This window comes from Lactuca serriola, chromosome 8, assembly GCF_051521515.1.
Source record: "Lactuca serriola cultivar US96UC23 chromosome 8, Lser_US96UC23_V15, whole genome shotgun sequence".
Classification (NCBI taxonomy): Eukaryota; Viridiplantae; Streptophyta; class Magnoliopsida; order Asterales; family Asteraceae; genus Lactuca; species Lactuca serriola.
In genome coordinates, this window is record NC_136415.1 from 17,519,873 (window position 1) to 17,533,328 (window position 13,456).

Sequence of the window (13,456 nt, forward strand, 5' to 3'; positions counted from 1 at the left end):
ATTGGATGCGGGGGCGGAGGTGCGTATGCGCAGCGTACCAAGGAGTACGCGCAGCGTATGCGAGCAGACTTAAAACCATAATTTTTAGGGTTTAAACCATATAAATACCTCATTATGTCTGAAACCCTAGCCTCTTTACCAGCCACCTTGACTCAGAAACCCTCGAAAGCCTTACACTCTTGATCTTGTGAAGCCATTTTGGTAGTTTGAAGCTTGGAAGGAGAAAGGAGAAGTTGGTAAAGGAAGAACCTGAGTAGCTTGAGCTCAAGGATCTGAGATATCATCATCATCTAGCACTCTTTTTAGGTAAAAAGTTCACAACTTGCCTCATGTATGCTTAGATCTATAGTAAAAGGTGTTTTGGACCTTTTTGGTCCCAAGAATGAATTTTTTGTTGGATTAGTGTCCAAGCCCGTAACTATATTTAGTAAGTACTTGACCCGATTGTGCATGGTCCTTTTGGGTTGCCTTCACCAAAGCAACATGATAGGATGATTTATAAATAAAGAGGTTATTATGATTTATTAATATATTATATGATTAATATATTAAAGGAGAAATCATATAGTTTAATTAATATTAGACAAGAATTAATTATATGGCTAAAAGAGATTAATTAAATAAAGGGGACTAGAACTGTCAATTGTGTGATAGTTGGTTTTGGGATGTGGATCCTTATGGATCATAGGGTGGATGAAATTAAGGTGTATGGACTCCTTGAATTCGTCCAAGCCCTAATCTAGAAGGATCCTTGGACTGCTTAAGGCCTAAGTCATCCAATTAGGGTTTCAGGCTGTAACCCTAACAACTCAAGTATTTAAAGGACCCAGGGCTACAGAAATTGGCTACCAGAAACCCTAAGGAGTTCCTAGAGCCGATTTTGTGCCTACAACCTCTCTCCAAATAATCCTCTTGCTTCTTGGTGTTTGTAAGCCATTAGAGGAGTGACATTTGTGACTCTAAACTCCAAGGATAACAAGATTCAAGCTTTCAAGAAGAGGTAATCATCTAGATCTCTTGTGTATTGTCAATTTCGAATTGTATATCATAGATCTAGGGTTTGCAAGTCCTGGATGAAAAGCATGTTCATTAGAGAAACCTAGATCCAAGCATTAGGGTTTGTATGTGCACATAGGAATGTTCTTATGGCTAAAACCCATCATTTTTATGGTCCAAATCCGTTTCTAGGCTTAGGGTTGCCACCCTTAGTGCTATATGAGTCCCAAGAACAAAAAAAGTTTCCATCTTGAAGGTCTTATTGTAGCTATGTATGAGTTTTAGTCATTTCCATGGAAGTTAGTTGCCATATTTCAAGTTTGGGTCAATTTGGTGGTCTGCAAGCCACCAAGTAATCGACTTTATGGGTGAAGACATGTTAGTGGACTCAGATATGTGTTTTAAGCTTAAGGTCTTAAGCATTTTTGAAGAATATGACTTAACAGAGAAGTACACTGGGCGTACAAGCCATGCAGCCTGTACGCTTAGCGTACAGAGGAGTACGGTCCGTGTACTCACTGATTTTGGGCTTCACATCATTTGGGCCTCAGTTTGGTCTATCTTTGGATTTCTTAGTTATTGGGCCTTGTTGGGCCATCATGTAACATCCCAAGACCAGGTATGTCTCATTAAACCTTAATTTATTGTAGTTGTCAAGTTTGGCCCTTTATTTGAGAAAAGGTGGTAGCTGAGTACGCAGGGCGTACGCATGTGTAGCTCAGCGTACTCATGTGCGTATTTTGGAAGCGGAAGCCACCTAGTACACTGGCCGTACTTGGCTAAGAGTGAAAACCCTAATTGTGGGGTGTGTCCCTATTTAAGGAACATGATAGCCTCATTTCTGGCCACCATTTCAAGTCATCAACTCCCCTCAAAACCCTAATTTCCGTTCTCTTAGCTTGAGTGGCCATTTTAAGCTTTTGAGTGTTCTTGTGGGAATCTTAGAGTGAAGAAGGAGCTTTGAAGAGAATAGAGTTGAAGCCCAAGCTTTGGATCTGAGTTTCCCTGTGGTCGATGCATCATTTGAAGGTATCAAGCTCAAAGCTTTCTCATTGTATTGATTTGAAGGTTTAAGTCCCAAAGCTTGAAGCTTTATGAGTTTCTTGAACTCCAGAGCCTCATACCTGTCCCTTAAAGTGTCTTTAGTGGAGCGGACTCATAAAAATGGGATCTTGGATGTCAGGATCTCCCCATGCATGATATATGAGCATTTTTGTGAGTAAGGAGTGAGAGTTTATGGGTTTTAGACTTTTCAGCCATGCAAAGGCTTAAAGTCACAAACTTTATGGAGTATTAGCCCTTAGGGAGTCAAGATCTGAGATTATGGCTATGGTCTTAACGGATTAAGACCAGGAGAGTGGGAAAAGTAAGTTTGGGATGTATGCTGAGCGTATTCCCAGATACACGCTGCGTAGCACCAAAGATCCTCGATGCATGCATGGCGAAGTAGTACGCCCAACTTACGCGCTTGCTGTTGACTTTTGTTGACTTTTAGGGTTTGGTCAAACAGTGGACTATATAGGCCATGGAAGGGTAAAATGGTCTTTTATCCTTTTGAGAATTAGTAGTGGGTTTAGCCTAACATCTTGAGGGTCATTTATTAATTAGAGATAATTATGGTTTGAGTACGAGACATAACCGCTTTACTTACGAGGTGAGTCTTTTCATTATACTTACCTGAGTGGTAATACTGAGTGGCTGGTGGGTCTTATTTGAGTTATCGATCGGAGGGTCCTATGTGCTTATATTGAGTTATATGATATTATGCATTTTGTCTTTGTGATATATGCTATATTATTCTATGCTTACTGAGATAGGACCGGAGGGTCCAACCCGAGCAGTTAGACCAGAGGGTCCTCACTGAAATACAGGACTGGAGGGTCCAACCCAAGCTGTGAGACCGGAGGGTCCTCACTGAGACACATAACAGGAGGGTCCACACCGAGCTGTGAGACCAGAGGGTCCTTATTGAGATGCATGACCGAAGGGTCCATGCCGAGCTATAGCCATGAGAGGCTTATTATTTGTGTATGTGGTATTTTGGGGAACTCACTAAGCTTTGTGCTTACTGTGTTGTGTGTTATGTGTTTCAGGTACTTCTCAGGATCGTGGGAAGGCATTGGCTTGATTGTACACATTTGATCGAGACTATGTTTGAGGATTCTGGGCTACTATCAGTTGTTTTGAGTGATTTGTGTTTTTGACTTATGATACATTGGGTTTTTAGAAAAATGACATTGAGTTTTATGTGTTTTTGAAATGAAAAAAAAATTGTTTGAAAATTTACGGTGTTACAAGTTGGTATCTGAAACGACCCAAAATACGACCCAAAAATTTCGTTCTTCAACATAACCAAAAACCATAATTTGAGTATCATATCATAAAAACCATACGTGATGTATCCCAAACATAATAAAAACAACACTGTGCGGAAAACTGTATCATATCCATGTCATATAAAAATCAAAAACTAAATCAACTCCCAGGATAAAAGCTGAAGCTGTGGTGTGTGCGATGCCATCATCCCGAGCTCTTCCCTTTGCTTGCTGAAGTACCTGAAACCAAAACTGAAACTGTAAGCACGAAGCTTAGTGAGCTCCCCCCAAACTACCCCATACCATACAATACATATAAAGCACATACTGGGCCTTGCCCACTGCATCAGACCGAAGTCTGGAACTAGCTGCATCGGACCGAAGTCCGGAACTGACCGGGACCTTGTCCCCTGCATCGGACCAGAGTCTGGAACTAACTGCATCGGACCGAAGTCCGGAACTAACTGCATCGGACCGAAATCCGGAACTGACTGCATCGGACCGAAGTCCGGAACTAACTGCATCAGACCGAAGTCCGGAACTGACTGATCATGACATAGCATAACACATAACAACTATTATAATCACACATACTGCATACTGCATCGGACCGAAGTCCAGAACACATAACACAAATATGCTTGAATCACAAAGACATCAAGCACTCTAGCTACTGCATCAGACCAAAGTCCGGAACTACTGATAATCAAACGGGCCGGCATTGTGGCCGTAGACCCGTTCCTACTGAAGGGAAACTCACCTCGTGAACTGGCTGCTGAGTGAATAGCTCTGAGGGCTAACTGCTGCTGCTCCGGTATCTCCCCGGCTACAAGTCCATAAACACACTCAATCAAATACTAAACACTGCACTGGGTAAAATGACTCTTTTACCCTTGGTCAAAGTCAACTGTTGGTCAAGGTCAACTCTCAGTCAAAGTCAACCCACAGTTGACCTGACTCGCCGAGTTGGGCCGCCAACTCGCCGAGTCCCTATTCTCACTCCTCGACCCTGCTCGCTGCTACTCGTCGAGTATGGCATCGACTCGACGAGTACTCTCCCGATCCAAGAACTCAGACAATCTTCATCCGACTCGCCGAGTCCTATGAACAACTCGACGATTTGTTCTTGAGTTTAAGAAGATTGCCTTGGACTCGCCGAGTTGTATGAACAACTCGCCGAGTCCCTCCATTACTGAGTCTACCCTCAAACTCGCTGAGTCCACTCCACTACTCACTGGTCCCACTCGACACCGCTCAAAAGGAAGAAATCGGGGACTCGCGACTCGACTCGCCGAGTCGTTCTTCCGACTCGCCGAGTCACCGCCATGCAACTATTCTACACTCGATTCTGCTCGAATCCAAAACATACAAATGGTAGATCTTAGTCCAATAAGCTGATTTACCACGTAAAGTTTCCAACTTTACGTGTACAAACACATGAACAAGGGAATAAAGGCTAAAAGATGCTTAAAAGGGGTAGATCTAGGGTTAATATGCAAAATAGCTCCATAAAGGCAATAGATCTGGGCTCTACAACTCCTAAATGAACAGATCTAAGGTTATCTCGGCATAAGAGAGCTTCCATATCAACATAAAGCTTTGAGAAAGGCATTAACAAGATCTAGAAAGGGTTTTAAGGCATAAAAGAGAAGGAAAACTGAAGAATACCTCAAAGAGCTCTTGCTTTCCCTTGAATCTCTGCTCTACAATCCTTCTCCTTGCTCCTTTCTTCTTCTCCTTCTTCAAGCCTTCACAATAGCACACAAAATCACTTATAATCACTCAAGAACGAATTAGGGTTTTCTCACAGCTTTTGAGGGTGAAGGAGGCGAGATTGAGGGCTATAAGGTGGCTTAAATAGTGGGCAACCCGGGGATTTAGGGTTTCTCCCAGACGGACAGACTCGCCGAGTCGCCAGCTAACACGTGCTCGAAATCCCGACCCTACTCGGCGAGTCAGGCTATGAACTCGCCGAGTCCCTCTTGCAAAACTTCAAAATAAATACCAAGGAATTATCATACCGGAGACGGGTCGTTACAGTATCAGAGCCTTGGTTTGAGGGATTCGGATGTACTCTCGGGTATGTCTGGACTCAAACTGAGGAATTGAGAAATTTTTTATAAAGAGAAATGATTTTTCTAAAATAAGTAAGAGCTTTAAAGAGAAAACGAGATGGAGCAATGTGTACAATCAACCAGAACCCGAACGGTGATTTCCCAAAATACCATTATTTGTTTATATTATGAGATATTTATGAGATATTAGAGCTACATGCTAGAGAGTAGGCTAGGTACTTCAGAAATTAGGGCAAGAGTTTCCTAATTCATTATGCCTTAGCCTAGGGTATGCTATTGATTGATTTTATTTGCTAGTTGCTCTGTATGTGTACTGAGTAGGGAGAAACATAGCAGGAATCTTTAGAGAGAGTTTTGACTAATCTAAGAGAGATACCTAGATGAGAATTGAGGAACCTACCGAGAGAGTAGTTGAGATCCGTGAGGGATAGAGTACTGCAAGTTAGGATCCTAGGAAGAGGACTTGAGATGACTACAGGTTGGTGTGGAAGGTAGTATTTGTGACAACCCGATATTTCAACTCTTTGTAATGACCTAAAAAGTCAAGTATTGTAACCACTTTTGAGTTAATTAAATTAACTTTGAAAATAAAATGTCCAAAAAGTTTCTATTTTAATTACCTACTATGTTTGATGTCATTAAACCGTGATCGTACGTAAAAAGAACGCCCAAATCCGACTTCGTATATTGAAGTTATGATTTTTCCAAGTTCGGCTTAGTAGCAGACAGCTAAAAACTCGAATCGGAGATCGAGCGACTTTTGGTCGGAATGACCTAAACGAGAATCGAAGGTCTCGACAATGGTATTTCAGCGGTAAAAAGTCTGGCAAAAACTGACGTCAGATAAAGAAGTTATGAATTTCTAACGAAATTCTCTTAACGCGACATTTTAAAAATAAATAATAAAAATAATTTCAAAATTTGCCGACGGAATCTAAACGAAAGTTGTAGAGCCTAGTCTCACCTACACGTGGATATAAAGAACATCGAAAACGGAGTTCGTATGAAGAAGATATGAATTTTAGAAGTTTATTAATTAAATAAAATATAAATTTAATTATTAATCCTTGGTATTATCCGAAGGGGAGTCAGCAAGCCTATCCGAGTTACGCCTAGCGTACAGGCGTACGCCCCGTGTACTCAAGAGCTAGGCTTCGGATCGTCCACGTCTCGCCCTATGCAAAGCTAGTAGCCCGTCCCATCCGAGTCCGAGGCAGTCGAGGATCCGGTCATGCGTGACGCACGCGTACGCCCAGCGTACCGAGGCGGTTCCCAGCCCCTATAAAAGGGATGCGAGGGTTCCGAAGAAAATTGCCTTTCTCTCTCATTTCTCTTGCGTTGTTGCCTTGTTTTCCGTGTCCGTGCTAACCCGAAGCCCCGGTCATTTTGCTCAAGTTCCGAAGGTCGTTTGTGCTCCCGAGATTCCCGAGAATCCCAAGAAAATCCATTTTCCCAAGAAGAAATTCTGCCCGGTTTTCATCTCGCCTTTCTTCGATCTTTCAAGTGAGTTCATACCCCTTAATTAACCCTTTTAAATATTCTAAATGCTTTTATATGCTTTCAAGAGGGGAATACAAGTAAAACAAACGATTATTATCGGGTGTTATATATAAAGTTTTATTATACACTTTTATTAAATAGAATCATATGTGATTTATAAACTTTATAGGGAACTCTTGTATAAAAAATATATTACAATAGCATTCTATCTTTTGAAATATAAATTGTTGTCATGCATGTATAAACTAAACATTTTGCTTAGATTATACGTATACGTGTCTATCTTAGACACTATAAAAATCTATACTTTCATATCAAGTGATTCATTTTCTAGGGATTTCTAAACAAATGAGACACACTTTTAGAAAGATATAATAGGTATAGTTTTACGAGAATATTACTAACTTTTACATACTAGAAACACAATTTTCAAGAAGTCACTTTCATATATAAGAACAAACGAAACATTTTAACACGTAAATCTGTTTTTATACTACGATTTGTGAGACATTAACTTCACGTACGTTCGAGTACACATTTCAAGTCCTGTATTATATACCAGAATCCCTTGGAGGGGGAGCATGATGTTTGTGTATAGATCTATACGGGATTGACAACCCCCGCCTTGACTGTTAGCTACAGTCCACCATTTGGGGTGACAAACGTCATAACATTCCAACGCCTGAAGAACGTTGTGTATAGGCGTTCCGAGTCAATAGTATGGTTATAAAACTCACATGAGGTATTAAAAATACATTGATTTACGAGGTTTTCAAACATATTGGTTATTTTACACGTACATACATTTTCTAGAAACAAACATTTGTCTTGTTAGAAGGCTACATTTATGTTAGTAGAAAATATGGGATTTTCTAGAAACAAACAAACAAAAACAAAATATTTCATTTTCATACAAAAATTGTCATTTAATACTTATGAAACTCACCAGCTTAAATACTGATCTACTCTTTCAAAACTACTTGTATGTCCCAGGGATTCAGTAATTACAGGTATCAAAACAACTTTGAAGAAGGGACGCTGTGTCGTCAATTTAAATTCATATTTTGGCATCATATTGTAATTGGTTTTGAACATGTACTTTTAACAATGTAAACTTTCAATTATATATATGATGGTTGTATTGCTTTCTTTACTATGTATTCATTTGCTATGCTACCACATGAAGTCATCCGCCCCCGAACGTTTCCGCCGTTCTGGTTTGGGGGTGTGACAGTATTGGGCCCGTACTACTGAAAACACTAGATCTGTATGAGACCCAAGTAAAAACCTGTAACACCCCCAAACCAAAGATGGCGGAAAAGTCCGGGGGTGGAGGACTTCATGTATAGTATCACAACAACGAGTATAATAGTGCTCAAAGTAAATACAACCATCATAAATAAAATTGAAAAAGTTTCACCATAATAGGTGTTTACATGTTTCAAATTAATTACACTATGATGACAAAATGAAATGTTCGACGATTTAACGTCCCATCCTCAAAAGTTGTCGATTTCCTATTTCGCTGGTTTCCTAAGAATACAAGTAGTTTTGAAAGAGTGTCAACAATTAAGTTGGGGAGTTCATAAGCTTTTGGAAGTAGAGTTTGAAAACCTTTGTTTGTAATGGTAATGTATGCTTCAAGAAAAATCCTTTATTTTCCTTATAAAAAGTTATGTAGCCTTAAATCCCAAGGCCGAGAGTATGTGCGTGTTTTATACTTATAATGTTTATAATAGTGATGTATTTCCAAAGAAAACCCAATATTTTCCTTATAAAAGTTATGTAGTCTTAAATCCGAAGACCGAGAATATGTAGTTTTAGATAAATAAAACCCCCTTTTTAAAGTAGAATTTTCCTGTAAACTTGAAAGATTGTTAACTCCCTATGTGAGTCGTTATAACCATACTACAACGAGAATTTAACCTGCAACAACGTTTTCCAGATGCTAAGATCCTATGACTCTTGTCACCCGTAGACCTACAGGTCCGGCTGTAGCTAGCAGCGAGGTGTGGGGTGTCAATCCCAATATAGATCTATACATAATTATCACGCTCTCCCTACAAGAGACTCTGGTTATAACTTACAGGAATTTGAACCCGTACTCGAAGAGTACGATGGAAGAATAGTTTCACAACTTAAGTTAACTAGTTTACATATAGTTTGAGTATAAAACCTCTTCCGTGGTGGAAGTGAAATCACTTTTTATGTAATAAATTCGTGATATGAAAACCATAAACTATTACTAGTATAGTTTAACATGTAGTATATGAAAAACCCGTTTGATTTGAGAGTAAACCTTCTTCATGTAGTATTTATTTGTAAAATCCAATACTATACCTATCGTAGTTTATTATATGTGTTCGAAATGAATGAAAAACCTTATCATGAATGACTAATTTCTGTTTATGATGATAAACTAACAATAATTACATTCAACATTTAGAAACTTATTGTTATGCACTTTGATCAACATGTTACAAAGTGTTATAAAAGTTGTAAGCTGTTAACTAGTTTTTAACCTTTCTGCACCGTTTTAGAAAAATCTTAGAAAAATTATATGAAGTTGAAAATTGAATCCGTAAACTCTGAGAGTTTAAAAAATGTGTCTAGTTTGTTCATAAATTTTATTATGATTTTTAGAAGTCTCTAACTGGTGTGAAAACGTTCATATTCACAGACTGGTCCGAATCCGTAGCTACAGTGATAGGCAGTTTTGTAAAAATCACCATAAGTTGTAGAAAAATCGTGTGAATATGTGCAAGCAGTCATTATAAAGGTATAATCATGAACTATTTGTATCTAATACAATTTTGAAACTAAAAATTTTAAGATGTTCAAAACAGTCTGTGAATGAACATTAACTTTTCTGTTGAAAGCTGATGTTTGAGTTTAGTTAAATTGTTGGTGTTTTAACTTGTATTATCCCCCTAAAACTTAATACAAACATGAAAATGTGGGGGTTTGAACTCACCTTGAGTGATTTCAGGAGATGGATGATGAAGAAAAGAAGTCTCCAAGTCAAGAACACTTGGGAGATGCTTGAAGATTTGAAGATCTAGCAACAAATATGACGATATTTGTGTGAGAAATCCATGAATTGAGTGCAGAAGTGTATGATAATCAAGTGTAGAATGAAGTTACTTACCAAGAGTGGATGGGAAGTTCAAAACTTCTTGGAGAATCTCAAAATCTTGGAGAGAAATGAGAGAGAAAAATGTGTAGCTTAATGTGTGAGTGAAAGAGAGTTAGGAGATTTGAGAAGGATATGGACTCTTTTGTTGTGTGGGGTTTAGTGAAACTTGTTGAGGAATGCTTAAGGGTACAATGAGTGGACAAGGCTGATGTGAATAGTGACTGAGGGTGTCATGGAGCGGGTATGGGAGGTTGCTTGTGTCATAACTTTATGGCAAAGTCAACACTCTATCACCAAATCTTACCCACTAGATATTATTCTTAAACTAAGATTTTCCCCCCAAAATGATTAAAATATGATTATATAGGGTCTCATATGTCAAAATACGAATTTGGGTGAAAATCCCGCGTTAAAATCATGAAAAACGAGCTTAAAACGAAGTCGGGGTCGAAAACCGGGAAAAAGCTACGAACATCCGAAGTCTGGGCCGGAGGTTCGGTCCTTGGTGCTTAGAACCGAAGGGAGTGTTCGGCTGATGGTCTCGCATGCGCAACCGTCAGAGAGAACCGAAGGCGAATAGAGCAAGGCGAAGGCGAAGGGTAGTTCGGGTTCGGTCTATGCCAGGCTTGGTCTCATACAGGTTCGGTCCTCCTAGTTCGGTTCTTCAGTTGTTCGGTCCAGGGACTTCTTGGGGTTTCACTTCTTAGGGTTTCACCTCTAAGAGGTTCGGCTCTAAGTTAGGGACTAAGTTAAGAGTCGGGATGCCCCAAATGATTTTAAAAACTTGAGGGAGGTTATGAGAGAGATTTGGGAGAGATTTCACATACTTGGAGAGATTTCACATGCTTGGAGAGATTTGGGAGAGATTTCACATGCTTGGAGAGATTTTGGAGAGATTTCACATACTTGGAGAGATTTGGGAGAGATTTCACATGCTTGGAGAGATTTAACATGCTTGGAAAGATTTTGGAGAGATTTCACATACTTGGAGAGATTTAGGAGAGATTTTAAGTAGAGAGAGATTTAGAGAGACTTTATTTGCGACTTTTGTGAGTGTTTTACTTCGAAATGTGGGGTTTGTAAGCCCCGTTTTGCCTTTTTTATGAGCGTTATACGCCCTCGAAGGGTATGTATTAATGTTTTATATAGTTGTTCCATCAGTTACACTGATTAGGGTTTAGATTTTCTGAACACGTGACACTTCTAAGTGATACTTTGTATTAATGTAGCGAGTTGTACAACGTTTGAACATAATGTAAACCCTAATATACGAGGGTTAGCTAGATTGATTCGTTTGACTTGTTGACTTTGTTTGACTTTGACTTGACCGGAAAATTGACAGTTGTCACAAAATCTTAGGATGCTAAGGAGCGTATAGGGGTGGGTAATCGAGTGTGTTGTGTATTGAGATAGTGTATGATGATTTTTTGTTATGTGTTTCAGAGACATTATGGTGATTACCTGCAACAACCGCGGGGGCCGTGGTGCTAGTGACGAGGAGATCCGCAGGATCATTCAAGAGTAGGTGTTCGTAGTTATCTGAGAGGCCATACCAGAGATGTTTGGGTCTATTAAGACCACGTTGATTGAGACATTCGATGAGCGATACACTGTTGTTACGGAGGCTGCTGCTGCTGCAGCCATCACGACCATAGCTGCAGTTAGGCCACAGAGAGGTGACTCGTTGTTGTTTTGTGAGTTCAACAACACGAAGCCACCAAAGTTTGATGGGATGCAGGATCCGATCACTGCCATGAGATGGATCTCCGACATTGAAGGGTGCTTTTATACGTGTTCATGCCCAGATCATCTGAGAGTCCAGTTCGTGCTGAACCAGCTTCGCTTGGGAGCGAAGGACTGGTGGAAGTTTGTGACGACTAATTTTACCCCTGCATATCATGTTGCAGTGACTTGAGAGAGGTTCACCAAGTTGTTTCGAGATGAGAATGTTCCTCAGGTGGAGAGGGGACATTTGGCACATGAGTTTTTGTCTCTCAAGCAAAAGACAGAGTCAGTGACTGCGATTACGAGGATGTTCCATGAGAGGGTGTTGTTCTGCCCTGAGCACGTATCCACTGAGCAGGCACATGTGAGTCGGTATTTGAGAATCTTGAGAAGAGACATTTAGGATTTCGTGGCGAACTCATCTTATCGAAAATTGGTTGAGTTGCAGACCAGTGTCAAGAGGAGAGAGATTGACCTGGAGATTCAGACCAGGGAGGAGGGAGAGCAGCAGGGGAGAGATAGGAGACCGATACAGTTGCAGCCGGTGGCTAAGCGGGCTAAGACCGCTAATTCGAGAGTTGGAGGCTAGAAGGGCCGCACTTATAACAAGTGCGGCAAGAGCCACGAGAGGCCTTGCCGAAAAGGGATTTGCTATAAATGTGGCAAGGAGAGGCATATGGCGAGGGACTGCCCCAAGGGATTTTCTGTTTGCTTTCATTGCAACCAGACGGGCCATCGGAAGGCCGAGTGTCCCAAACTTACTCAGGGATCAGCCCAGGATGCTGCTCCTGATGCTTTACGTGTTACTGATGGCCAACCACGGAAGGCCTAGCCTCCGAGGGATCGTGGGAGAGCATTTCAGTTGACCGCAGAGGAGGTCTGTGTTGCGCCTGATGTCGTTGCTGGTATGTATCTCCTTATTTATATTATTTTGAGATTTGTTGTGCTTATATTGTGCTGTATATAGGTACTTTTCTTGTGAGTTATGTGCCTGCTTTGGTGTTATTTGACTCGGGTGACGAGTCGATCTTTTGTGTCTTTATCCTTTAGTCGTCACATTAGTGTCAGACGTGAGGCGTTGAGTCGACCACTTAGGGTTTCTATAGCCGACGAGTATGCGGTTTTTGCCACCAATGTATTCCAGGGGTGTGTATTGGCGATTTTTGGTGTTGAGTTCCCGATAAATCTGGTACCGATAACGATGGGTGATGTCTGTGTCATAGTTGGTGTGGATTGGTTGAGCCAGTTTGGATCTTTGATTGACTGTGAGCATCAGATGGTGACCATACGAGACCCTAGTGGGGGAGTTCTTACTGTGTATGGCGAGGGGACCAGATCAAGATCAGCTTTATGTTCTGCTGCAGGGGCGAGTCAGAGTTTACAGTAGGGATGTATGGGCTATTTAGCATATGTGATGGATATAAGGGTTGCCACTGAGAGGCCGAGTTCTATCTCTGATGTTCCGGTTGTATGTGAGTTCCCGGATGTTTTCCCCGAGGAGTTACCAGGTGTGCCTCCCGAGAGGCAGGTGGAGTTCCGGATCGATTTGGTTTCGGGTGCGGCGCCTATTGCCAAGGCACCTTATCGCCTTGCGCCTGAGATGCAGGAGTTATCCTCGCAGCTCCAGACGCTGCTGGGGGAGGGTTTTATCAGACCGAGTAGCTCACCATAGGGAGCGTCGATCCTTTTTTTCAAGAAGAAGGGTTGTT